Source organism: Bos grunniens, chromosome 8 (assembly GCF_055505025.1).
Source record: "Bos grunniens cultivar Pamir isolate PY7600 chromosome 8, Bosgru_T2T1.0, whole genome shotgun sequence".
In the NCBI taxonomy this organism is placed as follows: Eukaryota; Metazoa; Chordata; class Mammalia; order Artiodactyla; family Bovidae; genus Bos; species Bos grunniens.
In genome coordinates, this window is record NC_141172.1 from 66,598,147 (window position 1) to 66,608,751 (window position 10,605).

At 44.2% G+C, this 10,605-nt stretch overlaps 1 pseudogene; it reads right to left on the bottom strand.

Moving 5' to 3' along the window:
• The window catches only part of LOC147367300 (enhancer of rudimentary homolog pseudogene), a 32,133-nt pseudogene extending 24,150 nt beyond the window's left edge, over window positions 1-7,983 (bottom strand).
• Window positions 7,984-10,605: the final 2,622 nt, after the last annotated feature.

Genomic DNA, 10,605 nt, shown 5'->3' on the forward strand with positions numbered 1-10,605 from the left:
AGAAGTTATAGCAACCTTCCCTACACACAGGCACTCTCACCTCCAACAGCAGGAGAAAAGGGCTTTGAAAAGGACACCTGAACTTTCTAGGTAATATGCAGCCCAGGGTCTTACTAAGAGAACAAGCAAATATAGCAGCTGAGAAGCTGGTTATCCCTCTACATAGGGGTGGCAAGAAGTCTAGACCCCAATCCATTTTTTCCCCCACTCTAACAAAAGAAGAGCAGCTTTGAAATGCGAAGAATCCTATTGCCGTCAAAGGCTACCTGGCCTGACATGAAAGACCCTTTTCTCCTCAAGGCAGGACTCTAAATAACACTGTGGGCTTGCACAGACCACTGTCAAGAGGAGGCTGCCTGTGTCAGCTGCTTAATATGCAGATGGAAGGAGTCATAAAGTCAAGTGCTTGTAACATTTAATGTGGATGATAAAGGAGCGAAAACACCCCGAACAGAAGGCAAATCTGTGTGTTTCATTATATGTGAATGGCAGGGGCTCCACCTGGCACTGCAGCTGAGAGCATCCACCATGTGGGCACAGATGCATATGTGTGTCAGGAGGCACATGTGTGGGCATCTATAGGTGCATACTTGAGCATGCATGCACACACAAGCCACACACGTGGCTTCATAGGTGACGACCAGCAGGAGAACTGGAACTATTGGACTTTTGGAACTATTGGAACCATAGGAAATGCACATATGTATATATGTCTTTGCATTATATTGTATCTACAAATTCAAAATACCTTTGTGGAAATATACCACCTACAAAAGGTGATTCATGGGGCTGCATTAGCTCAGTGACTTCTCTGCCCTAGGGAAAGCTATCTTCTCAGGGCAAAAAAGAGGAGCTGAGTAGACTCCTAGAATTACCCATTTGCTTCACTTCTCCAGAGTCCTTACAGGAATAGTCAATATGATAGTGCTAACCATTGGTGACCCCGGCCTCTAGATTCTTTGATGGTGATCATCATGGTGGCTTCTGGTTCTGGTACATGCCTGAACATCCCTGCTCTTTATCACAGACAGCACTTTTGCTCTCACTTGCGAGGGAAACCAGTCTCCCCATGGCTAGCATTTGCCTTCTGATCAGAGATACTGGCTCTCTATTCTCTAACAGATGCCTCTTTTCTTAAGAAATCTGGGGTGTCCTGCCCTGGGTGGGGACAGAGGACCCCACAGGGAGGCACAGCACAGCATCTACAGTCTGTAGCCTAAGAACAGCAAACACAGGTATACTGGCCTTGGTATCAACCAAGGCTCTTTTGAATTATGTTCCGATAAAGGCTCAATTCCAGGGACTTGTTTCCATCTCCCAGCTACGAATCCTCATTCCCCTTTCAAGGTCCCAAGCGACGATCAACATGTGTCATTTGCAGTGACTGACATGCTGGTGTTCCCTCAGGGAGTGTGCAGAAAATCTCAGAGTCTCTGTATCACACACCCACCCCCACCCCCACCCCATAGGATTTTCTAGAAGGAAAATTCTCTTTAGTAATTAAAATTAATATGGTGACCTCTGAGACAAACATTGGAAGAATATTCCTTTTGGAAGGAGGATAGTTTTGCTTAAGGCAGCTGAATTTCACCTTCTTAGAGTGTCTCACTGATTATGACCTGATCTCAGATGGGGATATAGATAGTAGGATCAGAATTTCCCTCTGACTATGCACCACATGGGTTTCCTCGGTGGCTCAGCAGTAAAGAATCCACCTGTAATGAAGGAGACATGGGTTTGATCCCTCAGTCAGGAAGATCCCCTGAAGGTGGACATGGCAACCCACTACAGCATATTGCCTGGAGAATCCCATGGACAGAGGAGCCTGGTAGGCTACAGTCTTTAGGGTTGCAGAGTCAGACACGACCGATGTGATTGAGCATGCAGACACGCACATGCACCATGTCTTAGACAAAACATGACCCAAACCACAATACTTTATAGCACAATTGCAACCATGCTGAAACGTTTACACAAGACTTCACCAAAGGGGATGGGAAAACAGAAGGGAAATGAAAACAAAAAGCAATGGGTTTCAGACAACCTGATCTTAAAAGGATGGCCCAATGCCCTGAAGTTTTTCTTATTCCGCAGAAACCCTAGAAAGAAAACAATGATGCCCCAGGAAATTCTCGCCTTTAAAACTGCTGCTTTTCTTTCTCTTACTTCTCTACTAGATGAGGACACCTAGAGAGTATAAACCTCTTGGTTTTGAGAAATATTTCCTTACATCCCTTCTCCACATATAGTGTAAGGCCAGAGGAATTTCAAGACTTGTGCAGTGGAGTAATGTATACAACAGAATCACTAGAATCATCTGAGCAGCTTGTTATGAAGGCAGATTCCTGGACCATAGCCCCAGACATTTTCATTCCATGTGTCCAAAGAGGACACTGGGAATGTGCCTTTTTTTAACAAGTCCCTTAGGTTGATGCATCTTGATATTTCAAAGGTCAGAAAACTACGGTCATAGATGGTAACATGGATGTTGAGCAAGAACATTTTTTGCTAATGTTTCTCCCCATTAGCCAACCTTGCGCCCTAATCAACAGACTTCAGCCGAACCTATGAGAGAAGACTCTCGAGAGTCCCTTGGACTACAAGAAGATACAACCAGTTGATCCTAAAGGAAATCAACTCTGAATATTCACTGGAAGGACTGATGCTGAAGCAGAAGCTCTAATACTTTGACCACCTGATGTGAAGAGCTGACTCATTGGAAAAGACCCTGATGCTGGGAAAGATTGAAGGCAAAAGGAAAAGGGGATGGCAGAGGATGAGATGGTTAGATAGAACCACCGATTCAATGAACATGAATTTTAACAAACTCCAGGAGATAGTGGAGGACAGAGGAAGCTGGTGTGCTATAGTCCATGGGGTTGCAAAGAGTTGGATGCAACTTAGTGACTGAACAACAACAACATGGGAGAAATAAGAATCCTCACATTTGGTGGCTGAACTCAAGTCCACATGCCTGATTCCCAGTGAGGCCAAACAAACCAAAGCAGCAGAGTCTAGAGCAGAGAAAGGTTTATTGCAGGGCATCAGCCAAGGAGAATGGGCAGCTCATGCTCAAAAGACCTAAACTCTCTGATGGCTTTCAAGGTAGGATTTTTAAAGGTGACACTTGGGGCAAGGGCTGCAGGGGACATACTTTTCTTCTGATGGGTTGATGGTGAGGGAAGAGGGTGATGAGAAATCTTCATCATCCACTTCCTGGTTCCATCCACTCTGGGATCTCTGCGCGTGTGCTCAGCATCAAGTCAACATCCTTCACTGGGCTGGGACCTTTGTTCCTGGAGAACAACTTGAAGGCATGTTTCAGATCACTATGCTTGTCCCTTGAGGAAGAAGTAGGATTCTGTTTTATCACTGCACTTTGTTTCTTGACCACTTTTAATTCATTTCTGCATTCTCTCACTTTCCTAATTAGTAACTGCTTGAAGCTGCTCTTTGTAACTCAAGGAAAGCCTAGGAGACCAAAGCCTTTTTGTAAAAGCAAGAGATGGGGACACAGAACAACTTTTGTACCCAGGAGGGTCCAACAGAGTCCTTGATTTCAATGCCCACCATACCCTGTTTTTCTTTGATTTTTCCTTTTAGTCCTGAGGGGAAAAGCTCCAGGACAAGAAAGGAAATAAAGTTTTGGATAGAGAGGTTAATCAGAAGCTCAGCAGAGGAATTTGATTCTACAGGGACTCAGTTTCAATTCCAAAGGAAAATTTCTCTGTTTGACTTTCTACTAAGGAGCTCATCTCTAGGGTCAGAAAAGAAAAAAAATGCCCCTGATGTGAGAGAGAACTAGCTAGTGCACCATTTAGAAGCGGTGTGGCCAAAGTAGTTACGTACTGATGTGAGAATTGGACCATAAAGAAAGGCTGAGCACTAAAGAACTGATGCTTTCGAATTGTGGTACTGAAAAAGACTCTTGAGAGTCCCTTGGTCTGCAAGGATATCAAATCAGTCAATCCTAAAGGAAATCAACCCTGAATATTCATTGGAAGGATTGATGCTGAAGCTGAAGCTCTAATGGTTTAGACACCAGATGCGAAGAGCCAACTCATTAGAAAAGACCCTGATGCTTGGAAGAATTGAGAGGAGGAGGAGAATGGGGTGGCAGAGGATGAGATGGTTAGATAGCATCACCAACTCAATGTCCATGAGTTTGAGCAAACTCCAGGAGATAGTGAGGAACAGGGGTGTCTGGTGTGCTGCAGTCCATGGGGTCTCAAAGAATCAGACATGACTTAGTGACTAAATAAGAACAAGGTCACACTCCCTTAACCTTTATCATTCAGACCCGGTGAAATCTCAACTCCATGAAGTATTTAGTAAGCCCCTACCTACTGCCAAGGGTCTTGGAACCCAGACTTTCTGCAGGATGGATATTAAAGGACCTGAGTTCTAAACCCAGCTTTCTGCAATTTGTCTAACTAGCTAGGTGATGTGGGGCAAATTATTTTTCCCTTCCAAGTATCAATCTTTTTTCTCAGAAACTCTAAGGTCTCTTTCCAAGTTTGGAACCCTGCTGACAAGCAAGTACCCAATTTTGAGCAATGTGCTAATACTGAAATCAGGGCAAATGACAACAATGGCTACTATATGTTAGGGGCTTCGTATAGGAGAAGTAGGGAGGAAGGAAGGCTCAGCCCCATTGTTGGTCATTAATAGGACTGAGGCTTGATACAAGCAAGTACACACCTGCAGTTTCTTGACACTATTGACAAGGATATGGGACAGGGAAGGGGTGCCTAGAAACTTTCCCTATTTTGGCAAAAACCATCACAGCTCTCTTCTCTGCTGCACACATCTCCTCTCTCCCAAGCCTCAGCCAAGACCACTTGTCACTGGGAATGAACCTCAAGTTTGCTGGTGCAGGTGCAAAGAAGAGGTTCAGGGGGCAAGGGACGGTGAGTGATGCGTGAAAGTCCATGGGCAGACCTTCAGATTCAGAAGCACACTGGGTGTGGTCTCATCTTTGACCCATAGCATGTGAAGTCTGGCGCTAGAAGTCCTCTAGTGATCCTGCCTTCCCATTAACAGAGGATGAACCTGAAGTTCAGAAAGGTGAGTTCTTACTCAGTGCCACATCACTAAAACTCACCTTTTCTTCTTAAGGCTATTCCAATGTCTCTTTTTCTCTTTCTAGCTCACTCCATCTCTCCTCTGTGAGCTCATGTAAACTCACTCTGTAATATTCTTGCCGCCGTGAAGTTCATTACATGTTGCATTCTTATTCCTTTCCATTGTGTCCCTATGACTAGACTCTCAACAAGGCAGGGGCTGTGCCTTTTGTGTGTCCTCCATGTACGAGACTATACCCAGAATAGATATTCAGCAAAGATACATTAACTTGATCAGGGTAGTGATAACCATCACTTAGAAAATGCTACAGCAAGGATGCAGAGCACTAGGACGTGTATCACACCTGACTCTTCACTGCAAGGACTTTCCAGTGGTGCTAGTTGTAAAGAATTCACCTGCCAATGCAGGAGACTTGGGTTCGATCCCTGGGTCAGGAAGATCCCCTGGAGGAGGGCATGGCAACCCACTCCAGTATTCTTACCTGGAAAATCCCAAGGACAGAGGAGCCTGGCAGGCCACAGTCCATAGGGTTTAAAAGACTGGGACATGATTGAAGCGATTTAACACATATTCATTGGAAGTTCTGATGAAGCTCCAATACTTTGGCCACCTGATGCAAAGAATCAGCTCACTGGAAAAGACCCTGATGCTGGGAAAGATTGAGGGCGGGGGGAGAAGGGGACGACAGAGGATGGGATGGTTGGATGGTATCAGCGACTCAATGGACATGAGTTTAAGCAAGTCTGGGAAATGGTGAAGGACAGGGAAGCCTACCGTGCTACAGTCCATCAGGTTGCAAAGAGTCGGACACGACTGAGCAACTGAACTGTATAGTATGACATGTATGTCTCTGTATTAATCTCCTTAGATAAACTCAGCATGCTCTTACCCCACCTCACCTACCCCTGTTAGCCCTTGGATATCGCCCTCTCCCCTCATTCGACTGCACAGATCATTAATCAGCCCTTACTCACCCTTCCATCTCTCACTCCATCTTGACCCTGAGTCTTGCTTTCTGCTCTTCACCACCCTGGGAATGCTTTCCTCCTACAGAAGAGGATTCCTGAGGTCTGTCCATTCCTTTACCCCCATCTGCATCTTCAGTTCATTCTCATCCTTGGTCTGGCACTTTCTGCATCTTTGCACATTATTTCAATCATATCCACCTTTCCCTTTGTCTTTTTATCCCCAAGCACAGTCTCTTAGACAAGATGGAACGTAGAGATTGAATTAAAGGATTCTAGCACAAGTGAAGCCTGGACATAAGAATGGGGGGCAGGGAAACTGTCATTTCCCAAGGGTATGCCTGAGAACCCAATAAAATGATGGCCTCTGCAAACTCTAAGTACCATTTCTATCTCCTTGATGTATTTATGCACAGAGACTATAATTCTTCACTTTGCCTTGACATTTGTGGAAGGGTTCTATTTGTTTTTCCTTTTTCTCTCTCCTCATCCCCTTCACATGCATTCACCATCCACACAGGCACACACACTCACCAGCACTTTTTCTCTTAAGAATACAGATCACAGGTACGGGTGATGATTCATGCGGGAGAAGGATAGGAATTATTTTTTCCTGAAGATCCTGGTATATTTCTCTTGACTCACTCCTATCCTGGTATGAAGACAGCCCCAGAGCTGTGTTCACTGGATGATTTTGTTTCATTCCTTATTATCTAGTTCTTTATCACTGCTAAACCAGCAATAAAAAAAAAAAAAATCAGGTCTTTTTTCTTTTAAAACAACCCGCTACTCCTGCCACCACCAAGGCCACTCAAAAGGAGATTGTGAAAGTTGGTTCTGGCCCAGTGCTTCTCTGAACAGGGGTATTCACTGCATAGCTTACATGCATAAGTAGTCAAAGGCAAAGGCCAGTAGTCATTGAGAGATGTATCCAAGCAACCTTGGTGCTAAGCAACAGATTGGAACTCAATGTGTCTTGGTCCACTCCAGTCAGAGCAGGCTGCTCAAAACTTGGCCTTGAATGAAGGGAGAAGTTTATTTAGGTGAATGAAGGGCTAGAGGTGGGAGAAGGAGAAAAGAGAGAAGATGGGGACAGAAGAACAGATAGAAGAAGGGAAAAGAAGAGGAGAAAGAAAAGGTGGCACAGAGGAAGATGGTTGGGTTCAATTCCATTTCTGACAGTCATTAAGACTGATATTTAAAGAATGGCCTATGGTTTTTGCAGAGTAGATGGCCACAGTTAAGATTTTTGAAACTGTTTTTTTTTTTTTTTTTTTTGGCATGTGCTATGTGGTTGGTGAAAGCATCTCCCAGGGTGTAAAAATATTCCCTCTCAAGTACCCTTGTGACCTGGATCATCCATTGTCCAGAAATTAGTATCGCCTCACTTCCTGGCTTCCTCTTATAGAACTAAAATGCAGGCATGCACCAGAGGGTTAATTTCTGTTGGGAGGTGTTGGGCCTGACAATGAGAATGGAATCATTGAAAAAAAAAAAGAAAGGGGGAAGGTTCAGGTTAAAGAGAGAGGTCAGATTAACAATCTCACTCTGATAGGGTAGGATTGAGCAAAGCTGTTGGGTCAATATGAACTCCCTCCTTGCTTTCTACTGTTCTGCAAGTATTCTTAGGAAAGAGGCCAAGAACTGTCTGTAAATTTCTTCTATATGGTGAGACATTGTAGTGCTCAAATGACCCAAGCCCGTCTTGGGTCACACAGATCGGGGAAAACAGCTTGACAACCACATTATAATTAGGCTGGGAAATCTTCCCAGAGGGTAGAATAGCTGGAGGTAATAGGATGCCAGGCAGCACCTGGTATTTAAACCTCAATCCCGGTGACTCTTCTACTCCCATCCCACCCACCCACTTCTCCACATGCTTCTCATTCACCGTCTGTTCTGAACAAGCCTCTCCCACTCTCTCCGCCTCCATTGGTTGAGAGCAGTTGCAGTGTGGCCCAGACTGCATGGGCCACTTAGTAAAACCTCTTCATGCAGACTAGCAGGATGATGAGGTGCCATTTTATCAAGGCTCTGGAATGGGGTCATTAGATGTCATTCCCTTTCTCTAAGCCAATTTGTCTGTATCAGCTGTTGTAGGCCGTCAGAATCTCTCAGACTCATGGAGAGACGTCTGAACCCTGCAAATGCTTGGCATATGGCAAGCATAGCATGTGCTTATGAGCTGTGTCTCGTCCCTGATTGAGATCTATCATCACCAGCCAAGCCTCCGAACTCAGCTATTTATAAATTCCAGGCTTTTGTGGTTTGCCTCCTCCCCAGGGTGATTCCTAGGCCCAGCTTTGCCTGGAAAGTACCAGGTGCATTTGGTCTGGGGTTGATGAGATGTCTCTTTTTGTTTGGCTTTTAAAAGCCAGACAAGAAGAACATTAGAAATATCAAGCTTATTGTGGCACCAGATGAAGGTAGTCTGAAATAGTTAAACAGTGCATGTACATGTGTGTGTATGTGTATGTGATAGAAACTATTGAGAGGTAGGTTTCCAGGGGTTTTACATCTCACTCACGTGCACGCACACATCACACATAAACACACAAATATACTGGCAAAGGAACAGAATTTTTTTGAGGAAAAAAAAAACATTATCCGAAACTCATGCAAACAACCAGATAAAATATTTTTCTTTCGTAGAACACTAATGTCTTAGTGTCATTGGCATGTTTTTAGCCATATAATAACTGATCCCCTTATGCATTGGAGGAATTTCCCATCTTCTGAGTCAGAAACTGACTGCCATTATATAATGAATATCCTATTCAGACAGATCAGATCAGTCGCTCAGTTGTGTCATACTCTCTGCGACCCCATGAATCGCAGCACACCAGGCCTCCCTGTCCATTACCAACTCCTGGAGTTCACTCAGACTCAGGTCCATCGAGTCAGTGATGCCATCCAGCCATCTCATCCTCTGTCGTCCCCTTCTCCTCTTGCCCCCAATCTCTCCCAGCATCAGAGTCTTTTCCAATGAGTCAACTCTTCGCATGAGGTGGCCAAAGTACTGGAGTTTCAGCTTTAGCATCAGTCCTTCCAAAGAAATCCCAGGGCTGATCTCCTTCAGAATGGACTGGTTGGATCTCCTTGCAGTCCAGGGGACTCTTAAGAGTCTTCTCCAACACCACAGCTCAAAAGCATCAATTCTTTGGCGCTCAGCCTTCTTCACAGTCCAACTCTCACATCCATACATGACCACAGGAAAAACCATAGCCTTGACTAGACGGACCTTTGTTGGCAAAGTAATGTCTCTGCTTTTCAATATGCTATCTAGGTTGGTCATAACTTTGCTTCCAAGGAGTAAGCACCTTTTAATTTCATGGCTGCAGTCACCATCTGCAGTGATTCTGGAGCCCAGAAAAATAAATTCTGACACTGTTTCTACTGTTTCCCCATCTATTTCCCATGAAGTGATGGGACCAGATGCCATGATCTTCGTTTTCTGAATGTTGAGCTTTAAGCCAACTTTTTCACTCTCCTCTTTCATTTTCATCAAGAGGCTTTTTAGTTCCTCTTCACTTTCTGCCATAAGGGTGGTGTCATCTGCATATCTGAGGTTATTGATATTTCTCCTGGAAATCTTGATTCCAGCTTGTGTTTCTTCCAGTCCAGCGTTTCTCATGATGTACTCTGCATATAGGTTAAATAAACAGGGTGACAATATACAGCCTTGACGAACTCCTTTTCCTATTTGGAACCAGTCTGTTGTTCCATGTCCAGTTTGAACTGTTGCTTCCTGACCTGCATACAAATTTCTCAAGAGGCAGATCAGGTGGTCTGATATTCCCATCTCTTTCAAAATTTTCCACAGTTTATTGTGATCTGCACAGTCAAAGGCTTTGGCATAGTCAATAAAGCAGAAATAGATGTTTCTCTGGAACTCTATTGCTTTTTCCATGATCCAGCAGATGTTGGCAATTTGATCTCTGGTTCCTCTGCCGTTTCTAAAACCAGCTTGAACATCAGGAAGTTCACAGTTCACATATTGCTGAAGCCTGGCTTGGAGAATTTTGAGCATTACTTTACTAGCGTGTGAGATGAGTGCAATTGTGCGGTAGTTTGAGCATTCTTTGGCATTGCCTTTCTTTGGGATTGGAATGAAAACTGACCTTTTCCAGTCCTGTGGCCACTGCTGAGTTTTCCAAATTTGCTGGCATATTGAGTGCAGCACTTTCACAGCATCATCTTTCAGGATTTGAAATAGCTCAACTGGAATTCCATCACCTCACTTTATTCATAGTGATGCTTTCTAAGGCCCACTTGACTTCACATTTCAGGATGTCTGGCTCTAGGTCAGTGATCACACCATCGTAATTATCTGGGACGTAAAGATCTTTTTTGTACAGTTTTCTGTGTATTCTTGCCACCTCTTCTTAATATCTTCTGCTTCTGTTAGGTCCATACCATTTCTGTCCTTTATTGAACCCATCTTTGCATGAAATGTTCCTTTGGTATCTCTGATTTTCTTGAAGAGATCTCTAGTCTTTCCCATTCTCTTGTTTTCCTCTATTTCTTTGCATTGATTGCTGAAGAAGGCTTTCTT